The following is a 23747-nucleotide window of genomic DNA, read 5'->3' as shown; positions in this document are numbered from 1 at the left end:
AATTTAGGGCCATGTGCTGATTCCTTCAACTCAGTGATTTCGATGATTTAAAACATGATCTTTTGGTGCATGTTAATGGACTATATTGCGATGTTCGACGGAAATAAAACAACCTTCGATAGCTCAGTTGGTAGAGCGGTGGACTGTAGTGACACGATGTAAAATGCAAGTAATCCAAAGGTCGCTGGTTCTACTCCGGCTCGAAGGAGAGCTCTTGTGATTACGCATTGAGTGGGCAACAGAAAATAGATAAAGCTGATAGTCATGTATATTCAAAATAGAGTGTAGTAATGGAAAATCCAACATGTACTATTGGGGTACGCATATCTACAACGGAAAGTTGACAACATCACCGTGTAAATATGAAATGTATAGCTCAAAAATGGGACACAATTAATGGTTAGTAATTGTAGCCGGCAACAAACGGTGTTAGAAAAGTTGCTCATTGGTCTAGTGGTATGATTCTTGCTTTGGGTGTAAGAGGCCCCGGGTTCAAATCCCGGATGAGCCCCTACAATATTTCAGCTGAGATGGTAAACCTCTTATTGTATTACTTAGATGAATGTTAACATTGCAAATGTGGTAGCGTGGCCGAGCGGTCCAAGGCGCTGGTTTAAGGCACCAGTCTCTTCGGGGGCATGGGTTCGAATCCCATCGCTGCCAACGTCAATTTTGCTCAAACTGTTGTAGCATAGCAAGGAATCGGTGATTGTGCACTTACGGGCAACGTTAATGGTCGTGTGGCCTAATGGATAAGGCGTCGGACTTCGGATCCGAAGATTGCAGGTTCGAGTCCTGCTACGATCACTCGCAAACGGTTATTTTGGCTATTTCGAAATGCGCGCGCGAAAATTTACAAACAAAGAATTAGCAATCCATTTGCAATTGCTCCTGGTTGTAAGCCGAAGTACACATCAAAGAGAACATCCGAGGTTCCCGCCCAAAAAATTGGTCTAAGGAGTGGAATCAATGAATCCCTATCGTACGATCTCTATTCCCTATACCAAATTAAGCTGTGGTATTTCCTTAGGAAAAAACATTTGGGACTCGTGACTGTACCTTAGAACACATGATGTGTCTAATGGCAGGGATCGGTGCCAAAAGTAAAACAATTGGGGCCCATCCGGGAATTGAACCCGGGATCACTTACACCCGAAGCAAGTATCATACTACTAGACCAATGAGCCCTATTATCTTTCATTATTGATTCGAAAATTATTTTATTATTATTACAATCCAAATGTCGTGCATAAAAATAAACACGATTGATAGAAATTGGATTAAAAAAGGTCCCACTGAGAATCGAACTCAGATTATCAGAGTCAAAGTCTGATGTGATAACCATTCCACCATGGAACCTTCCAACGGATGTCACCAGCACTGCTACTACAATGTAAATTTGTCGTTAAATTTGGTGGAATTTAGGGCCATGTGCTGATTCCTTCAACTCAGTGATTTCGATGATTTAAAACATGATCTTTTGGTGCATGTTAATGGACTATATTGCGATGTTCGACGGAAATAAAACAACCTTCGATAGCTCAGTTGGTAGAGCGGTGGACTGTAGTGACACGATGTAAAATGCAAGGAATCCATAGGTCGCTGGTTCAACTCCGGCTCGAAGGAGAGCACTTGTGATTACGCATTGAGTGGGCAACAGAAAATAGATAAAGCTGATAGTCATGTATATTCAAAATAGAGTGTAGTAATGGAAAATCCAACATGTACAGTATCGTCCAAAAAAATCCGAACGCACCCCTTTTTTAAAAGCCCAGTTTAATGTAGATTCTTTGTTTTTAACTTTCAAGACTTCATATTATGTGTAGAATTAATTGTTTTACAAAGTTCATTTATTAGAATTAAGAAAAAAATGCAGAAATATTTTTTTTAAATAAAAAAAGAGACCATGGTGTTCGGATTTTTTTGGACGATACTGTACTATTGGGGTACGCATATCTACAACGGAAAGTTGACAACATCACCGTGTAAATATGAAATGTATAGCTCAAAAATGGGACACAATTAATGGTTAGTAATTGTAGCCGGCAACAAACGGTGTTAGAAAAGTTCCGTGGCTTATTGGTCTAGTGGTATGATTCTTGCTTTGGGTGTAAGAGGCCCCGGGTTCAAATCCCGGATGAGCCCCTACAATATTTCAGCTGAGATGGTAAACCTCTTATTGTATTACTTAGATGAATGTTAACATTGCAAATGTGGTAGCGTGGCCGAGCGGTCCAAGGCGCTGGTTTAAGGCACCAGTCTCTTCGGGGGCATGGGTTCGAATCCCATCGCTGCCAACGTCAATTTTGCTCAAACTGTTGTAGCATAGCAAGGAATCGGTGATTGTGCACTTACGAGCAACGTTAATGGTCGTGTGGCCTAATGGATAAGGCGTCGGACTTCGGATCCGAAGATTGCAGGTTCGAGTCCTGCTACGATCACTCGCAAACGGTTATTTTGGCTATTTCGAAATGCGCGCGCGAAAATTTACAAACAAAGAATTAGCAATCCATTTGCAATTGCTCCTGGTTGTAAGCCAAAGTACACATCAAAGAGAACATCCGAGGTTCCCGCCCAAAAAATTGGTCTAAGGAGTGGAATCAATGAATCCCTATCGTACGATCTCTATTCCCTATACCAAATTAAGCTGTGGTATTTCCTTAGGAAAAAACATTTGGGACTCGTGACTGTACCTTAGAACACATGATGTGTCTAATGGCAGGGATCGGTGCCAAAAGTAAAACAATTGGGGCCCATCCGGGAATTGAACCCGGGATCACTTACACCCGAAGCAAGTATCATACTACTAGACCAATGAGCCCTATTATCTTTCATTATTGATTCGAAAATTATTTTATTATTATTACAATCCAAATGTCGTGCATAAAAATAAACACGATTGATAGAAATTGGATTAAAAAAGGTCCCACTGAGAATCGAACTCAGATTATCAGAGTCAAAGTCTGATGTGATAACCATTACACCATGGAACCTTCCAACGGATGTCACCAGCACTGCTACTACAATGTAAATTTGTCGTTAAATTTGGTGGAATTTAGGGCCATGTGCTGATTCCTTCAACTCAGTGATTTCGATGATTTAAAACATGATCTTTTGGTGCATGTTAATGGACTATATTGCGATGTTCGACGGAAATAAAACAACCTTCGATAGCTCAGTTGGTAGAGCGGTGGACTGTAGTGACACGATGTAAAATGCAAGTAATCCAAAGGTCGCTGGTTCTACTCCGGCTCGAAGGAGAGCTCTTGTGATTACGCATTGAGTGGGCAACAGAAAATAGATAAAGCTGATAGTCATGTATATTCAAAATAGAGTGTAGTAATGGAAAATCCAACATGTACTATTGGGGTACGCATATCTACAACGGAAAGTTGACAACATCACCGTGTAAATATGAAATGTATAGCTCAAAAATGGGACACAATTAATGGTTAGTAATTGTAGCCGGCAACAAACGGTGTTAGAAAAGTTGCTCATTGGTCTAGTGGTATGATTCTTGCTTTGGGTGTAAGAGGCCCCGGGTTCAAATCCCGGATGAGCCCCTACAATATTTCAGCTGAGATGGTAAACCTCTTATTGTATTACTTAGATGAATGTTAACATTGCAAATGTGGTAGCGTGGCCGAGCGGTCCAAGGCGCTGGTTTAAGGCACCAGTCTCTTCGGGGGCATGGGTTCGAATCCCATCGCTGCCAACGTCAATTTTGCTCAAACTGTTGTAGCATAGCAAGGAATCGGTGATTGTGCACTTACGGGCAACGTTAATGGTCGTGTGGCCTAATGGATAAGGCGTCGGACTTCGGATCCGAAGATTGCAGGTTCGAGTCCTGCTACGATCACTCGCAAACGGTTATTTTGGCTATTTCGAAATGCGCGCGCGAAAATTTACAAACAAAGAATTAGCAATCCATTTGCAATTGCTCCTGGTTGTAAGCCAAAGTACACATCAAAGAGAACATCCGAGGTTCCCGCCCAAAAAATTGGTCTAAGGAGTGGAATCAATGAATCCCTATCGTACGATCTCTATTCCCTATACCAAATTAAGCTGTGGTATTTCCTTAGGAAAAAACATTTGGGACTCGTGACTGTACCTTAGAACACATGATGTGTCTAATGGCAGGGATCGGTGCCAAAAGTAAAACAATTGGGGCCCATCCGGGAATTGAACCCGGGATCACTTACACCCGAAGCAAGTATCATACTACTAGACCAATGAGCCCTATTATCTTTCATTATTGATTCGAAAATTATTTTATTATTATTACAATCCAAATGTCGTGCATAAAAATAAACACGATTGATAGAAATTGGATTAAAAAAGGTCCCACTGAGAATCGAACTCAGATTATCAGAGTCAAAGTCTGATGTGATAACCATTCCACCATGGAACCTTCCAACGGATGTCACCAGCACTGCTACTACAATGTAAATTTGTCGTTAAATTTGGTGGAATTTAGGGCCATGTGCTGATTCCTTCAACTCAGTGATTTCGATGATTTAAAACATGATCTTTTGGTGCATGTTAATGGACTATATTGCGATGTTCGACGGAAATAAAACAACCTTCGATAGCTCAGTTGGTAGAGCGGTGGACTGTAGTGACACGATGTAAAATGCAAGGAATCCATAGGTCGCTGGTTCAACTCCGGCTCGAAGGAGAGCACTTGTGATTACGCATTGAGTGGGCAACAGAAAATAGATAAAGCTGATAGTCATGTATATTCAAAATAGAGTGTAGTAATGGAAAATCCAACATGTACAGTATCGTCCAAAAAAATCCGAACGCACCCCTTTTTTAAAAGCCCAGTTTAATGTAGATTCTTTGTTTTTAACTTTCAAGACTTCATATTATGTGTAGAATTAATTGTTTTACAAAGTTCATTTATTAGAATTAAGAAAAAAATGCAGAAATATTTTTTTTAAATAAAAAAAGAGACCATGGTGTTCGGATTTTTTTGGACGATACTGTACTATTGGGGTACGCATATCTACAACGGAAAGTTGACAACATCACCGTGTAAATATGAAATGTATAGCTCAAAAATGGGACACAATTAATGGTTAGTAATTGTAGCCGGCAACAAACGGTGTTAGAAAAGTTCCGTGGCTTATTGGTCTAGTGGTATGATTCTTGCTTTGGGTGTAAGAGGCCCCGGGTTCAAATCCCGGATGAGCCCCTACAATATTTCAGCTGAGATGGTAAACCTCTTATTGTATTACTTAGATGAATGTTAACATTGCAAATGTGGTAGCGTGGCCGAGCGGTCCAAGGCGCTGGTTTAAGGCACCAGTCTCTTCGGGGGCATGGGTTCGAATCCCATCGCTGCCAACGTCAATTTTGCTCAAACTGTTGTAGCATAGCAAGGAATCGGTGATTGTGCACTTACGAGCAACGTTAATGGTCGTGTGGCCTAATGGATAAGGCGTCGGACTTCGGATCCGAAGATTGCAGGTTCGAGTCCTGCTACGATCACTCGCAAACGGTTATTTTGGCTATTTCGAAATGCGCGCGCGAAAATTTACAAACAAAGAATTAGCAATCCATTTGCAATTGCTCCTGGTTGTAAGCCAAAGTACACATCAAAGAGAACATCCGAGGTTCCCGCCCAAAAAATTGGTCTAAGGAGTGGAATCAATGAATCCCTATCGTACGATCTCTATTCCCTATACCAAATTAAGCTGTGGTATTTCCTTAGGAAAAAACATTTGGGACTCGTGACTGTACCTTAGAACACATGATGTGTCTAATGGCAGGGATCGGTGCCAAAAGTAAAACAATTGGGGCCCATCCGGGAATTGAACCCGGGATCACTTACACCCGAAGCAAGTATCATACTACTAGACCAATGAGCCCTATTATCTTTCATTATTGATTCGAAAATTATTTTATTATTATTACAATCCAAATGTCGTGCATAAAAATAAACACGATTGATAGAAATTGGATTAAAAAAGGTCCCACTGAGAATCGAACTCAGATTATCAGAGTCAAAGTCTGATGTGATAACCATTCCACCATGGAACCTTCCAACGGATGTCACCAGCACTGCTACTACAATGTAAATTTGTCGTTAAATTTGGTGGAATTTAGGGCCATGTGCTGATTCCTTCAACTCAGTGATTTCGATGATTTAAAACATGATCTTTTGGTGCATGTTAATGGACTATATTGCGATGTTCGAAGGAAATAAAACAACCTTCGATAGCTCAGTTGGTAGAGCGGTGGACTGTAGTGACACGATGTAAAATGCAAGGAATCCATAGGTCGCTGGTTCAACTCCGGCTCGAAGGAGAGCACTTGTGATTACGCATTGAGTGGGCAACAGAAAATAGATAAAGCTGATAGTCATGTATATTCAAAATAGAGTGTAGTAATGGAAAATCCAACATGTACAGTATCGTCCAAAAAAATCCGAACGCACCCCTTTTTTAAAAGCCCAGTTTAATGTAGATTCTTTGTTTTTAACTTTCAAGACTTCATATTATGTGTAGAATTAATTGTTTTACAAAGTTCATTTATTAGAATTAAGAAAAAAATGCAGAAATATTTTTTTTAAATAAAAAAAGAGACCATGGTGTTCGGATTTTTTTGGACGATACTGTACTATTGGGGTACGCATATCTACAACGGAAAGTTGACAACATCACCGTGTAAATATGAAATGTATAGCTCAAAAATGGGACACAATTAATGGTTAGTAATTGTAGCCGGCAACAAACGGTGTTAGAAAAGTTCCGTGGCTTATTGGTCTAGTGGTATGATTCTTGCTTTGGGTGTAAGAGGCCCCGGGTTCAAATCCCGGATGAGCCCCTACAATATTTCAGCTGAGATGGTAAACCTCTTATTGTATTACTTAGATGAATGTTAACATTGCAAATGTGGTAGCGTGGCCGAGCGGTCCAAGGCGCTGGTTTAAGGCACCAGTCTCTTCGGGGGCATGGGTTCGAATCCCATCGCTGCCAACGTCAATTTTGCTCAAACTGTTGTAGCATAGCAAGGAATCGGTGATTGTGCACTTACGAGCAACGTTAATGGTCGTGTGGCCTAATGGATAAGGCGTCGGACTTCGGATCCGAAGATTGCAGGTTCGAGTCCTGCTACGATCACTCGCAAACGGTTATTTTGGCTATTTCGAAATGCGCGCGCGAAAATTTACAAACAAAGAATTAGCAATCCATTTGCAATTGCTCCTGGTTGTAAGCCAAAGTACACATCAAAGAGAACATCCGAGGTTCCCGCCCAAAAAATTGGTCTAAGGAGTGGAATCAATGAATCCCTATCGTACGATCTCTATTCCCTATACCAAATTAAGCTGTGGTATTTCCTTAGGAAAAAACATTTGGGACTCGTGACTGTACCTTAGAACACATGATGTGTCTAATGGCAGGGATCGGTGCCAAAAGTAAAACAATTGGGGCCCATCCGGGAATTGAACCCGGGATCACTTACACCCGAAGCAAGTATCATACTACTAGACCAATGAGCCCTATTATCTTTCATTATTGATTCGAAAATTATTTTATTATTATTACAATCCAAATGTCGTGCATAAAAATAAACACGATTGATAGAAATTGGATTAAAAAAGGTCCCACTGAGAATCGAACTCAGATTATCAGAGTCAAAGTCTGATGTGATAACCATTACACCATGGAACCTTCCAACGGATGTCACCAGCACTGCTACTACAATGTAAATTTGTCGTTAAATTTGGTGGAATTTAGGGCCATGTGCTGATTCCTTCAACTCAGTGATTTCGATGATTTAAAACATGATCTTTTGGTGCATGTTAATGGACTATATTGCGATGTTCGACGGAAATAAAACAACCTTCGATAGCTCAGTTGGTAGAGCGGTGGACTGTAGTGACACGATGTAAAATGCAAGGAATCCATAGGTCGCTGGTTCAACTCCGGCTCGAAGGAGAGCACTTGTGATTACGCATTGAGTGGGCAACAGAAAATAGATAAAGCTGATAGTCATGTATATTCAAAATAGAGTGTAGTAATGGAAAATCCAACATGTACTATTGGGGTACGCATATCTACAACGGAAAGTTGACAACATCACCGTGTAAATATGAAATGTATAGCTCAAAAATGGGACACAATTAATGGTTAGTAATTGTAGCCGGCAACAAACGGTGTTAGAAAAGTTGCGTGGCTCATTGGTCTAGTGGTATGATTCTTGCTTTGGGTGTAAGAGTGATTTATCCGGGTTCAAATCCCGGATGAGCCCCTACAATATTTCAGCTGAGATGGTAAACCTCTTATTGTATTACTTAGATGAATGTTAACATTGCAAATGTGGTAGCGTGGCCGAGCGGTCCAAGGCGCTGGTTTAAGGCACCAGTCTCTTCGGGGGCATGGGTTCGAATCCCATCGCTGCCAACGTCAATTTTGCTCAAACTGTTGTAGCATAGCAAGGAATCGGTGATTGTGCACTTACGGGCAACGTTAATGGTCGTGTGGCCTAATGGATAAGGCGTCGGACTTCGGATCCGAAGATTGCAGGTTCGAGTCCTGCTACGATCACTCGCAAACGGTTATTTTGGCTATTTTGAAATGCGCGCGCAAAAATTTACAAACAAAGAATTAGCAATCCATTTGCAATTGCTCCTGGTTGTAAGCCAAAGTACACATCAAAGAGAACATCCGAGGTTCCCGCCCAAAAAATTGGTCTAAGGAGTGGAATCAATGAATCCCTATCGTACGATCTCTATTCCCTATACCAAATTAAGCTGTGGTATTTCCTTAGGAAAAAACATTTGGGACTCGTGACTGTACCTTAGAACACATGATGTGTCTAATGGCAGGGATCGGTGCCAAAAGTAAAACAATTGGGGCCCATCCGGGAATTGAACCCGGGATCACTTACACCCGAAGCAAGTATCATACTACTAGACCAATGAGCCCTATTATCTTTCATTATTGATTCGAAAATTATTTTATTATTATTACAATCCAAATGTCGTGCATAAAAATAAACACGATTGATAGAAATTGGATTAAAAAAGGTCCCACTGAGAATCGAACTCAGATTATCAGAGTCAAAGTCTGATGTGATAACCATTACACCATGGAACCTTCCAACGGATGTCACCAGCACTGCTACTACAATGTAATTTTGTCGTTAAATTTGGTGGAATTTAGGGCCATGTGCTGATTCCTTCAACTCAGTGATTTCGATGATTTAAAACATGATCTTTTGGTGCATGTTAATGGACTATATTGCGATGTTCGACGGAAATAAAACAACCTTCGATAGCTCAGTTGGTAGAGCGGTGGACTGTAGTGACACGATGTAAAATGCAAGGAATCCATAGGTCGCTGGTTCAACTCCGGCTCGAAGGAGAGCACTTGTGATTACGCATTGAGTGGGCAACAGAAAATAGATAAAGCTGATAGTCATGTATATTCAAAATAGAGTGTAGTAATGGAAAATCCAACATGTACTATTGGGGTACGCATATCTACAACGGAAAGTTGACAACATCACCGTGTAAATATGAAATGTATAGCTCAAAAATGGGACACAATTAATGGTTAGTAATTGTAGCCGGCAACAAACGGTGTTAGAAAAGTTGCGTGGCTCATTGGTCTAGTGGTATGATTCTTGCTTTGGGTGTAAGAGGCCCCGGGTTCAAATCCCGGATGAGCCCTTACAATATTTCAGCTGAGATGGTAAACCTCTTATTGTATTACTTAGATGAATGTTAACATTGCAAATGTGGTAGCGTGGCCGAGCGGTCCAAGGCGCTGGTTTAAGGCACCAGTCTCTTCGGGGGCATAGGTTCGAATCCCATCGCTGCCAACGTCAATTTTGCTCAAACTGTTGTAGCATAGCAAGGAATCGGTGATTGTGCACTTACGGGCAACGTTAATGGTCGTGTGGCCTAATGGATAAGGCGTCGGACTTCGGATCCGAAGATTGCAGGTTCGAGTCCTGCTACGATCACTCGCAAACGGTTATTTTGGCTATTTCGAAATGCGCGCGCGAAAATTTACAAACAAAGAATTAGCAATCCATTTGCAATTGCTCCTGGTTGTAAGCCAAAGTACACATCAAAGAGAACATCCGAGGTTCCCGCCCAAAAAATTGGTCTAAGGAGTGGAATCAATGAATCCCTATCGTACGATCTCTATTCCCTATACCAAATTAAGCTGTGGTATTTCCTTAGGAAAAAACATTTGGGACTCGTGACTGTACCTTAGAACACATGATGTGTCTAATGGCAGGGATCGGTGCCAAAAGTAAAACAATTGGGGCCCATCCGGGAATTGAACCCGGGATCACTTACACCCGAAGCAAGTATCATACTACTAGACCAATGAGCCCTATTATCTTTCATTATTGATTCGAAAATTATTTTATTATTATTACAATCCAAATGTCGTGCATAAAAATAAACACGATTGATAGAAATTGGATTAAAAAAGGTCCCACTGAGAATCGAACTCAGATTATCAGAGTCAAAGTCTGATGTGATAACCATTACACCATGGAACCTTCCAACGGATGTCACCAGCACTGCTACTACAATGTAAATTTGTCGTTAAATTTGGTGGAATTTAGGGCCATGTGCTGATTCCTTCAACTCAGTGATTTCGATGATTTAAAACATGATCTTTTGGTGCATGTTAATGGACTATATTGCGATGTTCGACGGAAATAAAACAACCTTCGATAGCTCAGTTGGTAGAGCGGTGGACTGTAGTGACACGATGTAAAATGCAAGGAATCCATAGGTCGCTGGTTCAACTCCGGCTCGAAGGAGAGCACTTGTGATTACGCATTGAGTGGGCAACAGAAAATAGATAAAGCTGATAGTCATGTATATTCAAAATAGAGTGTAGTAATGGAAAATCCAACATGTACTATTGGGGTACGCATATCTACAACGGAAAGTTGACAACATCACCGTGTAAATATGAAATGTATAGCTCAAAAATGGGACACAATTAATGGTTAGTAATTGTAGCCGGCAACAAACGGTGTTAGAAAAGTTGCGTGGCTCATTGGTCTAGTGGTATGATTCTTGCTTTGGGTGTAAGAGGCCCCGGGTTCAAATCCCGGATGAGCCCCTACAATATTTCAGCTGAGATGGTAAACCTCTTATTGTATTACTTAGATGAATGTTAACATTGCAAATGTGGTAGCGTGGCCGAGCGGTCCAAGGCGCTGGTTTAAGGCACCAGTCTCTTCGGGGGCATGGGTTCGAATCCCATCGCTGCCAACGTCAATTTTGCTCAAACTGTTGTAGCATAGCAAGGAATCGGTGATTGTGCACTTACGGGCAACGTTAATGGTCGTGTGGCCTAATGGATAAGGCGTCGGACTTCGGATCCGAAGATTGCAGGTTCGAGTCCTGCTACGATCACTCGCAAACGGTTATTTTGGCTATTTTGAAATGCGCGCGCGAAAATTTACAAACAAAGAATTAGCAATCCATTTGCAATTGCTCCTGGTTGTAAGCCAAAGTACACATCAAAGAGAACATCCGAGGTTCCCGCCCAAAAAATTGGTCTAAGGAGTGGAATCAATGAATCCCTATCGTACGATCTCTATTCCCTATACCAAATTAAGCTGTGGTATTTCCTTAGGAAAAAACATTTGGGACTCGTGACTGTACCTTAGAACACATGATGTGTCTAATGGCAGGGATCGGTGCCAAAAGTAAAACAATTGGGGCCCATCCGGGAATTGAACCCGGGATCACTTACACCCGAAGCAAGTATCATACTACTAGACCAATGAGCCCTATTATCTTTCATTATTGATTCGAAAATTATTTTATTAGTATTACAATCCAAATGTCGTGCATAAAAATAAACACGATTGATAGAAATTGGATTAAAAAAGGTCCCACTGAGAATCGGACTCAGATTATCAGAGTCAAAGTCTGATGTGATAACCATTACACCATGGAACCTTCCAACGGATGTCACCAGCACTGCTACTACAATGTAAATTTGTCGTTAAATTTGGTGGAATTTAGGGCCATGTGCTGATTCCTTCAACTCAGTGATTTCGATGATTTAAAACATGATCTTTTGGTGCATGTTAATGGAATATATTGCGATGTTCGACGGAAATAAAACAACCTTCGATAGCTCAGTTGGTAGAGCGGTGGACTGTAGTGACACGATGTAAAATGCAAGGAATCCATAGGTCGCTGGTTCAACTCCGGCTCGAAGGAGAGCACTTGTGATTACGCATTGAGTGGGCAACAGAAAATAGATAAAGCTGATAGTCATGTATATTCAAAATAGAGTGTAGTAATGGAAAATCCAACATGTACAGTATCGTCCAAAAAAATCCGAACGCACCCCTTTTTTAAAAGCCCAGTTTAATGTAGATTCTTTGTTTTTAACTTTCAAGACTTCATATTATGTGTAGAATTAATTGTTTTACAAAGTTCATTTATTAGAATTAAGAAAAAAATGCAGAAATTTTTTTTTAAATAAAAAAAGAGACCATGTTGTTCGGATTTTTTTGGACGATACTGTACTATTGGGGTACGCATATCTACAACGGAAAGTTGACAACATCACCGTGTAAATATGAAATGTATAGCTCAAAAATGGGACACAATTAATGGTTAGTAATTGTAGCCGGCAACAAACGGTGTTAGAAAAGTTGCGTGGCTCATTGGTCTAGTGGTATGATTCTTGCTTTGGGTGTAAGAGGCCCCGGGTTCAAATCCCGGATGAGCCCCTACAATATTTCAGCTGAGATGGTAAACCTCTTATTGTATTACTTAGATGAATGTTAACATTGCAAATGTGGTAGCGTGGCCGAGCGGTCCAAGGCGCTGGTTTAAGGCACCAGTCTCTTCGGGGGCATGGGTTCGAATCCCATCGCTGCCAACGTCAATTTTGCTCAAACTGTTGTAGCATAGCAAGGAATCGGTGATTGTGCACTTACGGGCAACGTTAATGGTCGTGTGGCCTAATGGATAAGGCGTCGGACTTCGGATCCGAAGATTGCAGGTTCGAGTCCTGCTACGATCACTCGCAAACGGTTATTTTGGCTATTTCGAAATGCGCGCGCGAAAATTTACAAACAAAGAATTAGCAATCCATTTGCAATTGCTCCTGGTTGTAAGCCAAAGTACACATCAAAGAGAACATCCGAGGTTCCCGCCCAAAAAATTGGTCTAAGGAGTGGAATCAATGAATCCCTATCGTACGATCTCTATTCCCTATACCAAATTAAGCTGTGGTATTTCCTTAGGAAAAAACATTTGGGACTCGTGACTGTACCTTAGAACACATGATGTGTCTAATGGCAGGGATCGGTGCCAAAAGTAAAACAATTGGGGCCCATCCGGGAATTGAACCCGGGATCACTTACACCCGAAGCAAGTATCATACTACTAGACCAATGAGCCCTATTATCTTTCATTATTGATTCGAAAATTATTTTATTAGTATTACAATCCAAATGTCGTGCATAAAAATAAACACGATTGATAGAAATTGGATTAAAAAAGGTCCCACTGAGAATCGGACTCAGATTATCAGAGTCAAAGTCTGATGTGATAACCATTACACCATGGAACCTTCCAACGGATGTCACCAGCACTGCTACTACAATGTAAATTTGTCGTTAAATTTGGTGGAATTTAGGGCCATGTGCTGATTCCTTCAACTCAGTGATTTCGATGATTTAAAACATGATCTTTTGGTGCATGTTAATGGACTATATTGCGATGTTCGACGGAAATAAAACAACCTTCGATAGCTCAGTTGGTAGAGCGGTGGACTGTAGTGACACGATGTAAAATGCAAGGAATCCATAGGTCGCTGGTTCAACTCCGGCTCGAAGGAGAGCACTTGTGATTACGCATTGAGTGGGCAACAGAAAATAGATAAAGCTGATAGTCATGTATATTCAAAATAGAGTGTAGTAATGGAAAATCCAACATGTACTATTGGGGTACGCATATCTACAACGGAAAGTTGACAACATCACCGTGTAAATATGAAATGTATAGCTCAAAAATGGGACACAATTAATGGTTAGTAATTGTAGCCGGCAACAAACGGTGTTAGAATAGTTGCGTGGCTCATTGGTCTAGTGGTATGATTCTTGCTTTGGGTGTAAGAGGCCCCGGGTTCAAATCCCGGATGAGCCCCTACAATATTTCAGCTGAGATGGTAAACCTCTTATTGTATTACTTAGATGAATGTTAACATTGCAAATGTGGTAGCGTGGCCGAGCGGTCCAAGGCGCTGGTTTAAGGCACCAGTCTCTTCGGGGGCATGGGTTCGAATCCCATCGCTGCCAACGTCAATTTTGCTCAAACTGTTGTAGCATAGCAAGGAATCGGTGATTGTGCACTTACGGGCAACGTTAATGGTCGTGTGGCCTAATGGATAAGGCGTCGGACTTCGGATCCGAAGATTGCAGGTTCGAGTCCTGCTACGATCACTCGCAAACGGTTATTTTGGCTATTTCGAAATGCGCGCGCGAAAATTTACAAACAAAGAATTAGCAATCCATTTGCAATTGCTCCTGGTTGTAAGCCAAAGTACACATCAAAGAGAACATCCGAGGTTCCCGCCCAAAAAATTGGTCTAAGGAGTGGAATCAATGAATCCCTATCGTACGATCTCTATTCCCTATACCAAATTAAGCTGTGGTATTTCCTTAGGAAAAAACATTTGGGACTCGTGACTGTACCTTAGAACACATGATGTGTCTAATGGCAGGGATCGGTGCCAAAAGTAAAACAATTGGGGCCCATCCGGGAATTGAACCCGGGATCACTTACACCCGAAGCAAGTATCATACTACTAGACCAATGAGCCCTATTATCTTTCATTATTGATTCGAAAATTATTTTATTATTATTACAATCCAAATGTCGTGCATAAAAATAAACACGATTGATAGAAATTGGATTAAAAAAGGTCCCACTGAGAATCGAACTCAGATTATCAGAGTCAAAGTCTGATGTGATAACCATTACACCATGGAACCTTCCAACGGATGTCACCAGCACTGCTACTACAATGTAAATTTGTCGTTAAATTTGGTGGAATTTAGGGCCATGTGCTGATTCCTTCAACTCAGTGATTTCGATTATTTAAAACATGATCTTTTGGTGCATGTTAATGGACTATATTGCGATGTTCGACGGAAATAAAACAACCTTCGATAGCTCAGTTGGTAGAGCGGTGGACTGTAGTGACACGATGTAAAATGCAAGGAATCCATAGGTCGCTGGTTCAACTCCGGCTCGAAGGAGAGCACTTGTGATTACGCATTGAGTGGGCAACAGAAAATAGATAAAGCTGATAGTCATGTATATTCAAAATAGAGTGTAGTAATGGAAAATCCAACATGTACTATTGGGGTACGCATATCTACAACGGAAAGTTGATAACATCACCGTGTAAATATGAAATGTATAGCTCAAAAATGGGACACAATTAATGGTTAGTAATTGTAGCCGGCAACAAACGGTGTTAGAAAAGTTGCGTGGCTCATTGGTCTAGTGGTATGATTCTTGCTTTGGGTGTAAGAGGCCCCGGGTTCAAATCCCGGATGAGCCCCTACAATATTTCAGCTGAGATGGTAAACCTCTTATTGTATTACTTAGATGAATGTTAACATTGCAAATGTGGTAGCGTGGCCGAGCGGTCCAAGGCGCTGGTTTAAGGCACCAGTCTCTTCGGGGGCATGGGTTCGAATCCCATCGCTGCCAACGTCAATTTTGCTCAAACTGTTGTAGCATAGCAAGGAATCGGTGATTGTGCACTTACGGGCAACGTTAATGGTCGTGTGGCCTAATGGATAAGGCGTCGGACTTCGGATCCGAAGATTGCAGGTTCGAGTCCTGCTACGATCACTCGCAAACGGTTATTTTGGCTATTTCGAAATGCGCGCGCGAAAATTTACAAACAAAGAATTAGCAATCCATTTGCAATTGCTCCTGGTTGTAAGCCAAAGTACACATCAAAGAGAACATCCGAGGTTCCCGCCCAAAAAATTGGTCTAAGGAGTGGAATCAATGAATCCCTATCGTACGATCTCTATTCCCTATACCAAATTAAGCTGTGGTATTTCCTTAGGAAAAAACATTTGGGACTCGTGACTGTACCTTAGAACACATGATGTGTCTAATGGCAGGGATCGGTGCCAAAAGTAAAACAATTGGGGCCCATCCGGGAATTGAACCCGGGATCACTTACACCCGAAGCAAGTATCATACTACTAGACCAATGAGCCCTATTATCTTTCATTATTGATTCGAAAATTATTTTATTATTATTACAATCCAAATGTCGTGCATAAAAATAAACACGATTGATAGAAATTGGATTAAAAAAGGTCCCACTGAGAATCGAACTCAGATTATCAGAGTCAAAGTCTGATGTGATAACCATTACACCATGGAACCTTCCAACGGATGTCACCAGCACTGCTACTACAATGTAAATTTGTCGTTAAATTTGGTGGAATTTAGGGCCATGTGCTGATTCCTTCAACTCAGTGATTTCGATGATTTAAAACATGATCTTTTGGTGCATGTTAATGGACTATATTGCGATGTTCGACGGAAATAAAACAACCTTCGATAGCTCAGTTGGTAGAGCGGTGGACTGTAGTGACACGATGTAAAATGCAAGGAATCCATAGGTCGCTGGTTCAACTCCGGCTCGAAGGAGAGCACTTGTGATTACGCATTGAGTGGGCAACAGAAAATAGATAAAGCTGATAGTCATGTATATTCAAAATAGAGTGTAGTAATGGAAAATCCAACATGTACTATTGGGGTACGCATATCTAAAACGGAAAGTTGACAACATCACCGTGTAAATATGAAATGTATAGCTCAAAAATGGGACACAATTAATGGTTAGTAATTGTAGCCGGCAACAAACGGTGTTAGAAAAGTTGCGTGGCTCATTGGTCTAGTGGTATGATTCTTGCTTTGGGTGTAAGAGGCCCCGGGTTCAAATCCCGGATGAGCCCCTACAATATTTCAGCTGAGATGGTAAACCTCTTATTGTATTACTTAGATGAATGTTAACATTGCAAATGTGGTAGCGTGGCCGAGCGGTCCAAGGCGCTGGTTTAAGGCACCAGTCTCTTCGGGGGCATGGGTTCGAATCCCATCGCTGCCAACGTCAATTTTGCTCAAACTGTTGTAGCATAGCAAGGAATCGGTGATTGTGCACTTACGGGCAACGTTAATGGTCGTGTGGCCTAATGGATAAGGCGTCGGACTTCGGATCCGAAGATTGCAGGTTCGAGTCCTGCTACGATCACTCGCAAACGGTTATTTTGGCTATTTCGAAATGCGCGCGCGAAAATTTACAAACAAAGAATTAGCAATCCATTTGCAATTGCTCCTGGTTGTAAGCCAAAGTACACATCAAAGAGAACATCCGAGGTTCCCGCCCAAAAAATTGGTCTAAGGAGTGGAATCAATGAATCCCTATCGTACGATCTCTATTCCCTATACCAAATTAAGCTGTGGTATTTCCTTAGGAAAAAACATTTGGGACTCGTGACTGTACCTTAGAACACATGATGTGTCTAATGGCAGGGATCGGTGCCAAAAGTAAAACAATTGGGGCCCATCCGGGAATTGAACCCGGGATCACTTACACCCGAAGCAAGTATCATACTACTAGACCAATGAGCCCTATTATCTTTCATTATTGATTCGAAAATTATTTTATTATTATTACAATCCAAATGTCGTGCATAAAAATAAACACGATTGATAGAAATTGGATTAAAAAAGGTCCCACTGAGAATCGAACTCAGATTATCAGAGTCAAAGTCTGATGTGATAACCATTACACCATGGAACCTTCCAACGGATGTCACCAGCACTGCTACTACAATGTAAATTTGTCGTTAAATTTGGTGGAATTTAGGGCCATGTGCTGATTCCTTCAACTCAGTGATTTCGATTATTTAAAACATGATCTTTTGGTGCATGTTAATGGACTATATTGCGATGTTCGACGGAAATAAAACAACCTTCGATAGCTCAGTTGGTAGAGCGGTGGACTGTAGTGACACGATGTAAAATGCAAGGAATCCATAGGTCGCTGGTTCAACTCCGGCTCGAAGGAGAGCACTTGTGATTACGCATTGAGTGGGCAACAGAAAATAGATAAAGCTGATAGTCATGTATATTCAAAATAGAGTGTAGTAATGGAAAATCCAACATGTACTATTGGGGTACGCATATCTACAACGGAAAGTTGATAACATCACCGTGTAAATATGAAATGTATAGCTCAAAAATGGGACACAATTAATGGTTAGTAATTGTAGCCGGCAACAAACGGTGTTAGAAAAGTTGCGTGGCTCATTGGTCTAGTGGTATGATTCTTGCTTTGGGTGTAAGAGGCCCCGGGTTCAAATCCCGGATGAGCCCCTACAATATTTCAGCTGAGATGGTAAACCTCTTATTGTATTACTTAGATGAATGTTAACATTGCAAATGTGGTAGCGTGGCCGAGCGGTCCAAGGCGCTGGTTTAAGGCACCAGTCTCTTCGGGGGCATGGGTTCGAATCCCATCGCTGCCAACGTCAATTTTGCTCAAACTGTTGTAGCATAGCAAGGAATCGGTGATTGTGCACTTACGGGCAACGTTAATGGTCGTGTGGCCTAATGGATAAGGCGTCGGACTTCGGATCCGAAGATTGCAGGTTCGAGTCCTGCTACGATCACTCGCAAACGGTTATTTTGGCTATTTCGAAATGCGCGCGCGAAAATTTACAAACAAAGAATTAGCAATCCATTTGCAATTGCTCCTGGTTGTAAGCCAAAGTACACATCAAAGAGAACATCCGAGGTTCCCGCCCAAAAAATTGGTCTAAGGAGTGGAATCAATGAATCCCTATCGTACGATCTCTATTCCCTATACCAAATTAAGCTGTGGTATTTCCTTAGGAAAAAACATTTGGGACTCGTGACTGTACCTTAGAACACATGATGTGTCTAATGGCAGGGATCGGTGCCAAAAGTAAAACAATTGGGGCCCATCCGGGAATTGAACCCGGGATCACTTACACCCGAAGCAAGTATCATACTACTAGACCAATGAGCCCTATTATCTTTCATTATTGATTCGAAAATTATTTTATTATTATTACAATCCAAATGTCGTGCATAAAAATAAACACGATTGATAGAAATTGGATTAAAAAAGGTCCCACTGAGAATCGAACTCAGATTATCAGAGTCAAAGTCTGATGTGATAACCATTACACCATGGAACCTTCCAACGGATGTCACCAGCACTGCTACTACAATGTAAATTTGTCGTTAAATTTGGTGGAATTTAGGGCCATGTGCTGATTCCTTCAACTCAGTGATTTCGATGATTTAAAACATGATCTTTTGGTGCATGTTAATGGACTATATTGCGATGTTCGACGGAAATAAAACAACCTTCGATAGCTCAGTTGGTAGAGCGGTGGACTGTAGTGACACGATGTAAAATGCAAGGAATCCATAGGTCGCTGGTTCAACTCCGGCTCGAAGGAGAGCACTTGTGATTACGCATTGAGTGGGCAACAGAAAATAGATAAAGCTGATAGTCATGTATATTCAAAATAGAGTGTAGTAATGGAAAATCCAACATGTACTATTGGGGTACGCATATCTACAACGGAAAGTTGACAACATCACCGTGTAAATATGAAATGTATAGCTCAAAAATGGGACACAATTAATGGTTAGTAATTGTAGCCGGCAACAAACGGTGTTAGAAAAGTTGCGTGGCTCATTGGTCTAGTGGTATGATTCTTGCTTTGGGTGTAAGAGGCCCCGGGTTCAAATCCCGGATGAGCCCCTACAATATTTCAGCTGAGATGGTAAACCTCTTATTGTATTACTTAGATGAATGTTAACATTGCAAATGTGGTAGCGTGGCCGAGCGGTCCAAGGCGCTGGTTTAAGGCACCAGTCTCTTCGGGGGCATGGGTTCGAATCCCATCGCTGCCAACGTCAATTTTGCTCAAACTGTTGTAGCATAGCAAGGAATCGGTGATTGTGCACTTACGGGCAACGTTAATGGTCGTGTGGCCTAATGGATAAGGCGTCGGACTTCGGATCCGAAGATTGCAGGTTCGAGTCCTGCTACGATCACTCGCAAACGGTTATTTTGGCTATTTCGAAATGCGCGCGCGAAAATTTACAAACAAAGAATTAGCAATCCATTTGCAATTGCTCCTGGTTGTAAGCCAAAGTACACATCAAAGAGAACATCCGAGGTTCCCGCCCAAAAAATTGGTCTAAGGAGTGGAATCAATGAATCCCTATCGTACGATCTCTATTCCCTATACCAAATTAAGCTGTGGTATTTCCTTAGGAAAAAACATTTGGGACTCGTGACTGTACCTTAGAACACATGATGTGTCTAATGGCAGGGATCGGTGCCAAAAGTAAAACAATTGGGGCCCATCCGGGAATTGAACCCGGGATCACTTACACCCGAAGCAAGTATCATACTACTAGACCAGTGATGTGCACGTCAACGGGATTTGTTGACGTACCAAAAAAACGTAGAAGTCATACGTATTTTAAAAGTACTACGTAATAAGTAAAAAAAAAACGTCAACGTAACGTAAATTTTTTCATACTTCAAACGTATGACGTTACGTCACATATACATCAATCATTTTTAATTCTTTGCGAACTATACAACTAATTTTCGGATCGATAGAAAATTTTTGCACCATTTCTGGTGTAAACGAGAACCATTTAAAAATACCTCTGTTATACCAAGCTATTTCCTCCTCAGCAGTAGTAGTATCCATGTCACGTTGGCAGATATTTCTAATCGACTGTCATAAATTTTCAAATGGCAGACGAATTTTCACAAAGCAAATGTTGCCAAATTTTTAAAATTCCTTCTTGACTTTTACGGTAATAACTCATAACTGGACTTTTTTACACGTCAAAAGTATACGTAAAAAGTCAGTATTTTTTTTCACTTACGTAGAAGTCACCGTAAACTTCAAAAACAAGGAAAATTGACGTAACGTACGACGTAACGTCAAATTTTCGAATAAGTCACCGTATGACGTGCACATCACTGTACTAGACCAATGAGCCCTATTATCTTTCATTATTGATTCGAAAATTATTTTATTATTATTACAATCCAAATGTCGTGCATAAAAATAAACACGATTGATAGAAATTGGATTAAAAAAGGTCCCACTGAGAATCGAACTCAGATTATCAGAGTCAAAGTCTGATGTGATAACCATTACACCATGGAACCTTCCAACGGATGTCACCAGCACTGCTACTACAATGTAAATTTGTCGTTAAATTTGGTGGAATTTAGGGCCATGTGCTGATTCCTTCAACTCAGTGATTTCGATGATTTAAAACATGATCTTTTGGTGCATGTTAATGGACTATATTGCGATGTTCGACGGAAATAAAACAACCTTCGATAGCTCAGTTGGTAGAGCGGTGGACTGTAGTGACACGATGTAAAATGCAAGGAATCCATAGGTCGCTGGTTCAACTCCGGCTCGAAGGAGAGCACTTGTGATTACGCATTGAGTGGGCAACAGAAAATAGATAAAGCTGATAGTCATGTATATTCAAAATAGAGTGTAGTAATGGAAAATCCAACATGTACTATTGGGGTACGCATATCTACAACGGAAAGTTGATAACATCACCGTGTAAATATGAAATGTATAGCTCAAAAATGGGACACAATTAATGGTTAGTAATTGTAGCCGGCAACAAACGGTGTTAGAAAAGTTGCGTGGCTCATTGGTCTAGTGGTATGATTCTTGCTTTGGGTGTAAGAGGCCCCGGGTTCAAATCCCGGATGAGCCCCTACAATATTTCAGCTGAGATGGTAAACCTCTTATTGTATTACTTAGATGAATGTTAACATTGCAAATGTGGTAGCGTGGCCGAGCGGTCCAAGGCGCTGGTTTAAGGCACCAGTCTCTTCGGGGGCATGGGTTCGAATCCCATCGCTGCCAACGTCAATTTTGCTCAAACTGTTGTAGCATAGCAAGGAATCGGTGATTGTGCACTTACGGGCAACGTTAATGGTCGTGTGGCCTAATGGATAAGGCGTCGGACTTCGGATCCGAAGATTGCAGGTTCGAGTCCTGCTACGATCACTCGCAAACGGTTATTTTGGCTATTTCGAAATGCGCGCGCGAAAATTTACAAACAAAGAATTAGCAATCCATTTGCAATTGCTCCTGGTTGTAAGCCAAAGTACACATCAAAGAGAACATCCGAGGTTCCCGCCCAAAAAATTGGTCTAAGGAGTGGAATCAATGAATCCCTATCGTACGATCTCTATTCCCTATACCAAATTAAGCTGTGGTATTTCCTTAGGAAAAAACATTTGGGACTCGTGACTGTACCTTAGAACACATGATGTGTCTAATGGCAGGGATCGGTGCCAAAAGTAAAACAATTGGGGCCCATCCGGGAATTGAACCCGGGATCACTTACACCCGAAGCAAGTATCATACTACTAGACCAATGAGCCCTATTATCTTTCATTATTGATTCGAAAATTATTTTATTATTATTACAATCCAAATGTCGTGCATAAAAATAAACACGATTGATAGAAATTGGATTAAAAAAGGTCCCACTGAGAATCGAACTCAGATTATCAGAGTCAAAGTCTGATGTGATAACCATTACACCATGGAACCTTCCAACGGATGTCACCAGCACTGCTACTACAATGTAAATTTGTCGTTAAATTTGGTGGAATTTAGGGCCATGTGCTGATTCCTTCAACTCAGTGATTTCGATGATTTAAAACATGATCTTTTGGTGCATGTTAATGGACTATATTGCGATGTTCGACGGAAATAAAACAACCTTCGATAGCTCAGTTGGTAGAGCGGTGGACTGTAGTGACACGATGTAAAATGCAAGGAATCCATAGGTCGCTGGTTCAACTCCGGCTCGAAGGAGAGCACTTGTGATTACGCATTGAGTGGGCAACAGAAAATAGATAAAGCTGATAGTCATGTATATTCAAAATAGAGTGTAGTAATGGAAAATCCAACATGTACTATTGGGGTACGCATATCTACAACGGAAAGTTGATAACATCACCGTGTAAATATGAAATGTATAGCTCAAAAATGGGACACAATTAATGGTTAGTAATTGTAGCCGGCAACAAACGGTGTTAGAAAAGTTGCGTGGCTCATTGGTCTAGTGGTATGATTCTTGCTTTGGGTGTAAGAGGCCCCGGGTTCAAATCCCGGATGAGCCCCTACAATATTTCAGCTGAGATGGTAAACCTCTTATTGTATTACTTAGATGAATGTTAACATTGCAAATGTGGTAGCGTGGCCGAGCGGTCCAAGGCGCTGGTTTAAGGCACCAGTCTCTTCGGGGGCATGGGTTCGAATCCCATCGCTGCCAACGTCAATTTTGCTCAAACTGTTGTAGCATAGCAAGGAATCGGTGATTGTGCACTTACGGGCAACGTTAATGGTCGTGTGGCCTAATGGATAAGGCGTCGGACTTCGGATCCGAAGATTGCAGGTTCGAGTCCTGCTACGATCACTCGCAAACGGTTATTTTGGCTATTTCGAAATGCGCGAGCGAAAATTTACAAACAAAGAATTAGCAATCCATTTGCAATTGCTCCTGGTTGTAAGCCAAAGTACACATCAAAGAGAACATCCGAGGTTCCCGGCCAAAAAATTGGTCTAAGGAGTGGAATCAA

The 23747-nt window shown here is 41.3% G+C and overlaps 90 non-coding genes across 90 annotated transcripts; 61 read left to right on the top strand and 29 right to left on the bottom strand.

The window, feature by feature from the left end:
* Nucleotides 1-439: 439 nt before the first annotated feature.
* Nucleotides 440-511, top strand: Trnap-ugg. Its single transcript has one exon. It is a non-coding gene; the product is annotated as a tRNA-Pro (tRNA).
* Nucleotides 512-581: 70 nt separating this feature from the next.
* Trnal-aag lies at nt 582-663 on the top strand. Its single transcript has one exon. It is a non-coding gene; the product is annotated as a tRNA-Leu (tRNA).
* Nucleotides 664-734: 71 nt separating this feature from the next.
* On the top strand, nt 735-807 carry Trnar-ucg. The gene has a single exon. It is a non-coding gene; the product is annotated as a tRNA-Arg (tRNA).
* A 308-nt stretch (nt 808-1115) lies between these two features.
* On the bottom strand, nt 1116-1187 carry Trnap-cgg. Its single transcript has one exon. It is a non-coding gene; the product is annotated as a tRNA-Pro (tRNA).
* Nucleotides 1188-1287: 100 nt separating this feature from the next.
* On the bottom strand, nt 1288-1359 carry Trnaq-uug. The gene has a single exon. It is a non-coding gene; the product is annotated as a tRNA-Gln (tRNA).
* A 171-nt stretch (nt 1360-1530) lies between these two features.
* On the top strand, nt 1531-1626 carry Trnay-gua. Its single transcript has 2 exons — nt 1531-1567; nt 1591-1626. It is a non-coding gene; the product is annotated as a tRNA-Tyr (tRNA).
* A 447-nt stretch (nt 1627-2073) lies between these two features.
* Nucleotides 2074-2145, top strand: Trnap-ugg. Its single transcript has one exon. It is a non-coding gene; the product is annotated as a tRNA-Pro (tRNA).
* Nucleotides 2146-2215: 70 nt separating this feature from the next.
* Trnal-aag lies at nt 2216-2297 on the top strand. The gene has a single exon. It is a non-coding gene; the product is annotated as a tRNA-Leu (tRNA).
* A 71-nt stretch (nt 2298-2368) lies between these two features.
* Trnar-ucg lies at nt 2369-2441 on the top strand. The gene has a single exon. It is a non-coding gene; the product is annotated as a tRNA-Arg (tRNA).
* Nucleotides 2442-2749: 308 nt separating this feature from the next.
* Trnap-cgg lies at nt 2750-2821 on the bottom strand. Its single transcript has one exon. It is a non-coding gene; the product is annotated as a tRNA-Pro (tRNA).
* A 100-nt stretch (nt 2822-2921) lies between these two features.
* Trnaq-uug lies at nt 2922-2993 on the bottom strand. Its single transcript has one exon. It is a non-coding gene; the product is annotated as a tRNA-Gln (tRNA).
* Nucleotides 2994-3491: 498 nt separating this feature from the next.
* Trnap-ugg lies at nt 3492-3563 on the top strand. Its single transcript has one exon. It is a non-coding gene; the product is annotated as a tRNA-Pro (tRNA).
* Nucleotides 3564-3633: 70 nt separating this feature from the next.
* Nucleotides 3634-3715, top strand: Trnal-aag. Its single transcript has one exon. It is a non-coding gene; the product is annotated as a tRNA-Leu (tRNA).
* A 71-nt stretch (nt 3716-3786) lies between these two features.
* Nucleotides 3787-3859, top strand: Trnar-ucg. Its single transcript has one exon. It is a non-coding gene; the product is annotated as a tRNA-Arg (tRNA).
* Nucleotides 3860-4167: 308 nt separating this feature from the next.
* Trnap-cgg lies at nt 4168-4239 on the bottom strand. The gene has a single exon. It is a non-coding gene; the product is annotated as a tRNA-Pro (tRNA).
* Nucleotides 4240-4339: 100 nt separating this feature from the next.
* On the bottom strand, nt 4340-4411 carry Trnaq-uug. The gene has a single exon. It is a non-coding gene; the product is annotated as a tRNA-Gln (tRNA).
* Nucleotides 4412-4582: 171 nt separating this feature from the next.
* On the top strand, nt 4583-4678 carry Trnay-gua. The gene is made up of 2 exons: nt 4583-4619; nt 4643-4678. It is a non-coding gene; the product is annotated as a tRNA-Tyr (tRNA).
* Nucleotides 4679-5125: 447 nt separating this feature from the next.
* Trnap-ugg lies at nt 5126-5197 on the top strand. Its single transcript has one exon. It is a non-coding gene; the product is annotated as a tRNA-Pro (tRNA).
* Nucleotides 5198-5267: 70 nt separating this feature from the next.
* Trnal-aag lies at nt 5268-5349 on the top strand. Its single transcript has one exon. It is a non-coding gene; the product is annotated as a tRNA-Leu (tRNA).
* A 71-nt stretch (nt 5350-5420) lies between these two features.
* Nucleotides 5421-5493, top strand: Trnar-ucg. The gene has a single exon. It is a non-coding gene; the product is annotated as a tRNA-Arg (tRNA).
* Nucleotides 5494-5801: 308 nt separating this feature from the next.
* Trnap-cgg lies at nt 5802-5873 on the bottom strand. The gene has a single exon. It is a non-coding gene; the product is annotated as a tRNA-Pro (tRNA).
* A 100-nt stretch (nt 5874-5973) lies between these two features.
* On the bottom strand, nt 5974-6045 carry Trnaq-uug. Its single transcript has one exon. It is a non-coding gene; the product is annotated as a tRNA-Gln (tRNA).
* A 171-nt stretch (nt 6046-6216) lies between these two features.
* On the top strand, nt 6217-6312 carry Trnay-gua. The gene is made up of 2 exons: nt 6217-6253; nt 6277-6312. It is a non-coding gene; the product is annotated as a tRNA-Tyr (tRNA).
* A 447-nt stretch (nt 6313-6759) lies between these two features.
* Trnap-ugg lies at nt 6760-6831 on the top strand. The gene has a single exon. It is a non-coding gene; the product is annotated as a tRNA-Pro (tRNA).
* Nucleotides 6832-6901: 70 nt separating this feature from the next.
* On the top strand, nt 6902-6983 carry Trnal-aag. The gene has a single exon. It is a non-coding gene; the product is annotated as a tRNA-Leu (tRNA).
* A 71-nt stretch (nt 6984-7054) lies between these two features.
* Nucleotides 7055-7127, top strand: Trnar-ucg. The gene has a single exon. It is a non-coding gene; the product is annotated as a tRNA-Arg (tRNA).
* Nucleotides 7128-7435: 308 nt separating this feature from the next.
* On the bottom strand, nt 7436-7507 carry Trnap-cgg. The gene has a single exon. It is a non-coding gene; the product is annotated as a tRNA-Pro (tRNA).
* Nucleotides 7508-7607: 100 nt separating this feature from the next.
* Trnaq-uug lies at nt 7608-7679 on the bottom strand. The gene has a single exon. It is a non-coding gene; the product is annotated as a tRNA-Gln (tRNA).
* A 171-nt stretch (nt 7680-7850) lies between these two features.
* On the top strand, nt 7851-7946 carry Trnay-gua. Its single transcript has 2 exons — nt 7851-7887; nt 7911-7946. It is a non-coding gene; the product is annotated as a tRNA-Tyr (tRNA).
* Nucleotides 7947-8329: 383 nt separating this feature from the next.
* Nucleotides 8330-8411, top strand: Trnal-aag. Its single transcript has one exon. It is a non-coding gene; the product is annotated as a tRNA-Leu (tRNA).
* Nucleotides 8412-8482: 71 nt separating this feature from the next.
* Nucleotides 8483-8555, top strand: Trnar-ucg. The gene has a single exon. It is a non-coding gene; the product is annotated as a tRNA-Arg (tRNA).
* A 308-nt stretch (nt 8556-8863) lies between these two features.
* Nucleotides 8864-8935, bottom strand: Trnap-cgg. The gene has a single exon. It is a non-coding gene; the product is annotated as a tRNA-Pro (tRNA).
* Nucleotides 8936-9035: 100 nt separating this feature from the next.
* On the bottom strand, nt 9036-9107 carry Trnaq-uug. Its single transcript has one exon. It is a non-coding gene; the product is annotated as a tRNA-Gln (tRNA).
* Nucleotides 9108-9278: 171 nt separating this feature from the next.
* On the top strand, nt 9279-9374 carry Trnay-gua. The gene is made up of 2 exons: nt 9279-9315; nt 9339-9374. It is a non-coding gene; the product is annotated as a tRNA-Tyr (tRNA).
* Nucleotides 9375-9610: 236 nt separating this feature from the next.
* Trnap-ugg lies at nt 9611-9682 on the top strand. The gene has a single exon. It is a non-coding gene; the product is annotated as a tRNA-Pro (tRNA).
* Nucleotides 9683-9752: 70 nt separating this feature from the next.
* On the top strand, nt 9753-9834 carry Trnal-aag. The gene has a single exon. It is a non-coding gene; the product is annotated as a tRNA-Leu (tRNA).
* Nucleotides 9835-9905: 71 nt separating this feature from the next.
* On the top strand, nt 9906-9978 carry Trnar-ucg. The gene has a single exon. It is a non-coding gene; the product is annotated as a tRNA-Arg (tRNA).
* Nucleotides 9979-10286: 308 nt separating this feature from the next.
* Trnap-cgg lies at nt 10287-10358 on the bottom strand. Its single transcript has one exon. It is a non-coding gene; the product is annotated as a tRNA-Pro (tRNA).
* Nucleotides 10359-10458: 100 nt separating this feature from the next.
* Nucleotides 10459-10530, bottom strand: Trnaq-uug. The gene has a single exon. It is a non-coding gene; the product is annotated as a tRNA-Gln (tRNA).
* A 171-nt stretch (nt 10531-10701) lies between these two features.
* Trnay-gua lies at nt 10702-10797 on the top strand. Its single transcript has 2 exons — nt 10702-10738; nt 10762-10797. It is a non-coding gene; the product is annotated as a tRNA-Tyr (tRNA).
* Nucleotides 10798-11033: 236 nt separating this feature from the next.
* On the top strand, nt 11034-11105 carry Trnap-ugg. Its single transcript has one exon. It is a non-coding gene; the product is annotated as a tRNA-Pro (tRNA).
* A 70-nt stretch (nt 11106-11175) lies between these two features.
* Nucleotides 11176-11257, top strand: Trnal-aag. Its single transcript has one exon. It is a non-coding gene; the product is annotated as a tRNA-Leu (tRNA).
* A 71-nt stretch (nt 11258-11328) lies between these two features.
* On the top strand, nt 11329-11401 carry Trnar-ucg. The gene has a single exon. It is a non-coding gene; the product is annotated as a tRNA-Arg (tRNA).
* A 308-nt stretch (nt 11402-11709) lies between these two features.
* On the bottom strand, nt 11710-11781 carry Trnap-cgg. The gene has a single exon. It is a non-coding gene; the product is annotated as a tRNA-Pro (tRNA).
* A 100-nt stretch (nt 11782-11881) lies between these two features.
* On the bottom strand, nt 11882-11953 carry Trnaq-uug. The gene has a single exon. It is a non-coding gene; the product is annotated as a tRNA-Gln (tRNA).
* Nucleotides 11954-12124: 171 nt separating this feature from the next.
* Trnay-gua lies at nt 12125-12220 on the top strand. The gene is made up of 2 exons: nt 12125-12161; nt 12185-12220. It is a non-coding gene; the product is annotated as a tRNA-Tyr (tRNA).
* A 446-nt stretch (nt 12221-12666) lies between these two features.
* Nucleotides 12667-12738, top strand: Trnap-ugg. Its single transcript has one exon. It is a non-coding gene; the product is annotated as a tRNA-Pro (tRNA).
* A 70-nt stretch (nt 12739-12808) lies between these two features.
* On the top strand, nt 12809-12890 carry Trnal-aag. The gene has a single exon. It is a non-coding gene; the product is annotated as a tRNA-Leu (tRNA).
* A 71-nt stretch (nt 12891-12961) lies between these two features.
* Trnar-ucg lies at nt 12962-13034 on the top strand. The gene has a single exon. It is a non-coding gene; the product is annotated as a tRNA-Arg (tRNA).
* Nucleotides 13035-13342: 308 nt separating this feature from the next.
* On the bottom strand, nt 13343-13414 carry Trnap-cgg. The gene has a single exon. It is a non-coding gene; the product is annotated as a tRNA-Pro (tRNA).
* Nucleotides 13415-13514: 100 nt separating this feature from the next.
* Nucleotides 13515-13586, bottom strand: Trnaq-uug. Its single transcript has one exon. It is a non-coding gene; the product is annotated as a tRNA-Gln (tRNA).
* A 171-nt stretch (nt 13587-13757) lies between these two features.
* Nucleotides 13758-13853, top strand: Trnay-gua. Its single transcript has 2 exons — nt 13758-13794; nt 13818-13853. It is a non-coding gene; the product is annotated as a tRNA-Tyr (tRNA).
* Nucleotides 13854-14089: 236 nt separating this feature from the next.
* Nucleotides 14090-14161, top strand: Trnap-ugg. Its single transcript has one exon. It is a non-coding gene; the product is annotated as a tRNA-Pro (tRNA).
* A 70-nt stretch (nt 14162-14231) lies between these two features.
* On the top strand, nt 14232-14313 carry Trnal-aag. Its single transcript has one exon. It is a non-coding gene; the product is annotated as a tRNA-Leu (tRNA).
* A 71-nt stretch (nt 14314-14384) lies between these two features.
* On the top strand, nt 14385-14457 carry Trnar-ucg. Its single transcript has one exon. It is a non-coding gene; the product is annotated as a tRNA-Arg (tRNA).
* A 308-nt stretch (nt 14458-14765) lies between these two features.
* Trnap-cgg lies at nt 14766-14837 on the bottom strand. Its single transcript has one exon. It is a non-coding gene; the product is annotated as a tRNA-Pro (tRNA).
* Nucleotides 14838-14937: 100 nt separating this feature from the next.
* On the bottom strand, nt 14938-15009 carry Trnaq-uug. Its single transcript has one exon. It is a non-coding gene; the product is annotated as a tRNA-Gln (tRNA).
* A 171-nt stretch (nt 15010-15180) lies between these two features.
* Trnay-gua lies at nt 15181-15276 on the top strand. Its single transcript has 2 exons — nt 15181-15217; nt 15241-15276. It is a non-coding gene; the product is annotated as a tRNA-Tyr (tRNA).
* A 236-nt stretch (nt 15277-15512) lies between these two features.
* On the top strand, nt 15513-15584 carry Trnap-ugg. Its single transcript has one exon. It is a non-coding gene; the product is annotated as a tRNA-Pro (tRNA).
* A 70-nt stretch (nt 15585-15654) lies between these two features.
* On the top strand, nt 15655-15736 carry Trnal-aag. Its single transcript has one exon. It is a non-coding gene; the product is annotated as a tRNA-Leu (tRNA).
* Nucleotides 15737-15807: 71 nt separating this feature from the next.
* On the top strand, nt 15808-15880 carry Trnar-ucg. The gene has a single exon. It is a non-coding gene; the product is annotated as a tRNA-Arg (tRNA).
* Nucleotides 15881-16188: 308 nt separating this feature from the next.
* Nucleotides 16189-16260, bottom strand: Trnap-cgg. The gene has a single exon. It is a non-coding gene; the product is annotated as a tRNA-Pro (tRNA).
* A 100-nt stretch (nt 16261-16360) lies between these two features.
* Trnaq-uug lies at nt 16361-16432 on the bottom strand. Its single transcript has one exon. It is a non-coding gene; the product is annotated as a tRNA-Gln (tRNA).
* A 171-nt stretch (nt 16433-16603) lies between these two features.
* On the top strand, nt 16604-16699 carry Trnay-gua. The gene is made up of 2 exons: nt 16604-16640; nt 16664-16699. It is a non-coding gene; the product is annotated as a tRNA-Tyr (tRNA).
* Nucleotides 16700-16935: 236 nt separating this feature from the next.
* Nucleotides 16936-17007, top strand: Trnap-ugg. Its single transcript has one exon. It is a non-coding gene; the product is annotated as a tRNA-Pro (tRNA).
* Nucleotides 17008-17077: 70 nt separating this feature from the next.
* Nucleotides 17078-17159, top strand: Trnal-aag. Its single transcript has one exon. It is a non-coding gene; the product is annotated as a tRNA-Leu (tRNA).
* A 71-nt stretch (nt 17160-17230) lies between these two features.
* Nucleotides 17231-17303, top strand: Trnar-ucg. Its single transcript has one exon. It is a non-coding gene; the product is annotated as a tRNA-Arg (tRNA).
* Nucleotides 17304-17611: 308 nt separating this feature from the next.
* Nucleotides 17612-17683, bottom strand: Trnap-cgg. Its single transcript has one exon. It is a non-coding gene; the product is annotated as a tRNA-Pro (tRNA).
* Nucleotides 17684-17783: 100 nt separating this feature from the next.
* Trnaq-uug lies at nt 17784-17855 on the bottom strand. Its single transcript has one exon. It is a non-coding gene; the product is annotated as a tRNA-Gln (tRNA).
* Nucleotides 17856-18026: 171 nt separating this feature from the next.
* Nucleotides 18027-18122, top strand: Trnay-gua. The gene is made up of 2 exons: nt 18027-18063; nt 18087-18122. It is a non-coding gene; the product is annotated as a tRNA-Tyr (tRNA).
* A 236-nt stretch (nt 18123-18358) lies between these two features.
* Trnap-ugg lies at nt 18359-18430 on the top strand. The gene has a single exon. It is a non-coding gene; the product is annotated as a tRNA-Pro (tRNA).
* A 70-nt stretch (nt 18431-18500) lies between these two features.
* On the top strand, nt 18501-18582 carry Trnal-aag. Its single transcript has one exon. It is a non-coding gene; the product is annotated as a tRNA-Leu (tRNA).
* Nucleotides 18583-18653: 71 nt separating this feature from the next.
* Trnar-ucg lies at nt 18654-18726 on the top strand. The gene has a single exon. It is a non-coding gene; the product is annotated as a tRNA-Arg (tRNA).
* Nucleotides 18727-19034: 308 nt separating this feature from the next.
* On the bottom strand, nt 19035-19106 carry Trnap-cgg. Its single transcript has one exon. It is a non-coding gene; the product is annotated as a tRNA-Pro (tRNA).
* Nucleotides 19107-19206: 100 nt separating this feature from the next.
* Trnaq-uug lies at nt 19207-19278 on the bottom strand. The gene has a single exon. It is a non-coding gene; the product is annotated as a tRNA-Gln (tRNA).
* Nucleotides 19279-19449: 171 nt separating this feature from the next.
* On the top strand, nt 19450-19545 carry Trnay-gua. The gene is made up of 2 exons: nt 19450-19486; nt 19510-19545. It is a non-coding gene; the product is annotated as a tRNA-Tyr (tRNA).
* Nucleotides 19546-19781: 236 nt separating this feature from the next.
* Trnap-ugg lies at nt 19782-19853 on the top strand. Its single transcript has one exon. It is a non-coding gene; the product is annotated as a tRNA-Pro (tRNA).
* Nucleotides 19854-19923: 70 nt separating this feature from the next.
* Nucleotides 19924-20005, top strand: Trnal-aag. Its single transcript has one exon. It is a non-coding gene; the product is annotated as a tRNA-Leu (tRNA).
* A 71-nt stretch (nt 20006-20076) lies between these two features.
* Nucleotides 20077-20149, top strand: Trnar-ucg. Its single transcript has one exon. It is a non-coding gene; the product is annotated as a tRNA-Arg (tRNA).
* Nucleotides 20150-21218: 1069 nt separating this feature from the next.
* Trnaq-uug lies at nt 21219-21290 on the bottom strand. The gene has a single exon. It is a non-coding gene; the product is annotated as a tRNA-Gln (tRNA).
* Nucleotides 21291-21461: 171 nt separating this feature from the next.
* Nucleotides 21462-21557, top strand: Trnay-gua. Its single transcript has 2 exons — nt 21462-21498; nt 21522-21557. It is a non-coding gene; the product is annotated as a tRNA-Tyr (tRNA).
* Nucleotides 21558-21793: 236 nt separating this feature from the next.
* Trnap-ugg lies at nt 21794-21865 on the top strand. The gene has a single exon. It is a non-coding gene; the product is annotated as a tRNA-Pro (tRNA).
* A 70-nt stretch (nt 21866-21935) lies between these two features.
* Nucleotides 21936-22017, top strand: Trnal-aag. The gene has a single exon. It is a non-coding gene; the product is annotated as a tRNA-Leu (tRNA).
* A 71-nt stretch (nt 22018-22088) lies between these two features.
* On the top strand, nt 22089-22161 carry Trnar-ucg. The gene has a single exon. It is a non-coding gene; the product is annotated as a tRNA-Arg (tRNA).
* A 308-nt stretch (nt 22162-22469) lies between these two features.
* On the bottom strand, nt 22470-22541 carry Trnap-cgg. Its single transcript has one exon. It is a non-coding gene; the product is annotated as a tRNA-Pro (tRNA).
* Nucleotides 22542-22641: 100 nt separating this feature from the next.
* Nucleotides 22642-22713, bottom strand: Trnaq-uug. The gene has a single exon. It is a non-coding gene; the product is annotated as a tRNA-Gln (tRNA).
* A 171-nt stretch (nt 22714-22884) lies between these two features.
* Nucleotides 22885-22980, top strand: Trnay-gua. Its single transcript has 2 exons — nt 22885-22921; nt 22945-22980. It is a non-coding gene; the product is annotated as a tRNA-Tyr (tRNA).
* A 236-nt stretch (nt 22981-23216) lies between these two features.
* Trnap-ugg lies at nt 23217-23288 on the top strand. The gene has a single exon. It is a non-coding gene; the product is annotated as a tRNA-Pro (tRNA).
* Nucleotides 23289-23358: 70 nt separating this feature from the next.
* Trnal-aag lies at nt 23359-23440 on the top strand. The gene has a single exon. It is a non-coding gene; the product is annotated as a tRNA-Leu (tRNA).
* A 71-nt stretch (nt 23441-23511) lies between these two features.
* Trnar-ucg lies at nt 23512-23584 on the top strand. Its single transcript has one exon. It is a non-coding gene; the product is annotated as a tRNA-Arg (tRNA).
* Nucleotides 23585-23747: the final 163 nt, after the last annotated feature.

Source organism: Daphnia pulicaria, chromosome 4, assembly GCF_021234035.1.
Source record: "Daphnia pulicaria isolate SC F1-1A chromosome 4, SC_F0-13Bv2, whole genome shotgun sequence".
In the NCBI taxonomy this organism is placed as follows: Eukaryota; Metazoa; Arthropoda; class Branchiopoda; order Diplostraca; family Daphniidae; genus Daphnia; species Daphnia pulicaria.
The sequence above is the reverse complement of the archived record's forward strand: the minus strand, read 5'-3'. Positions and strand labels throughout refer to the sequence as shown.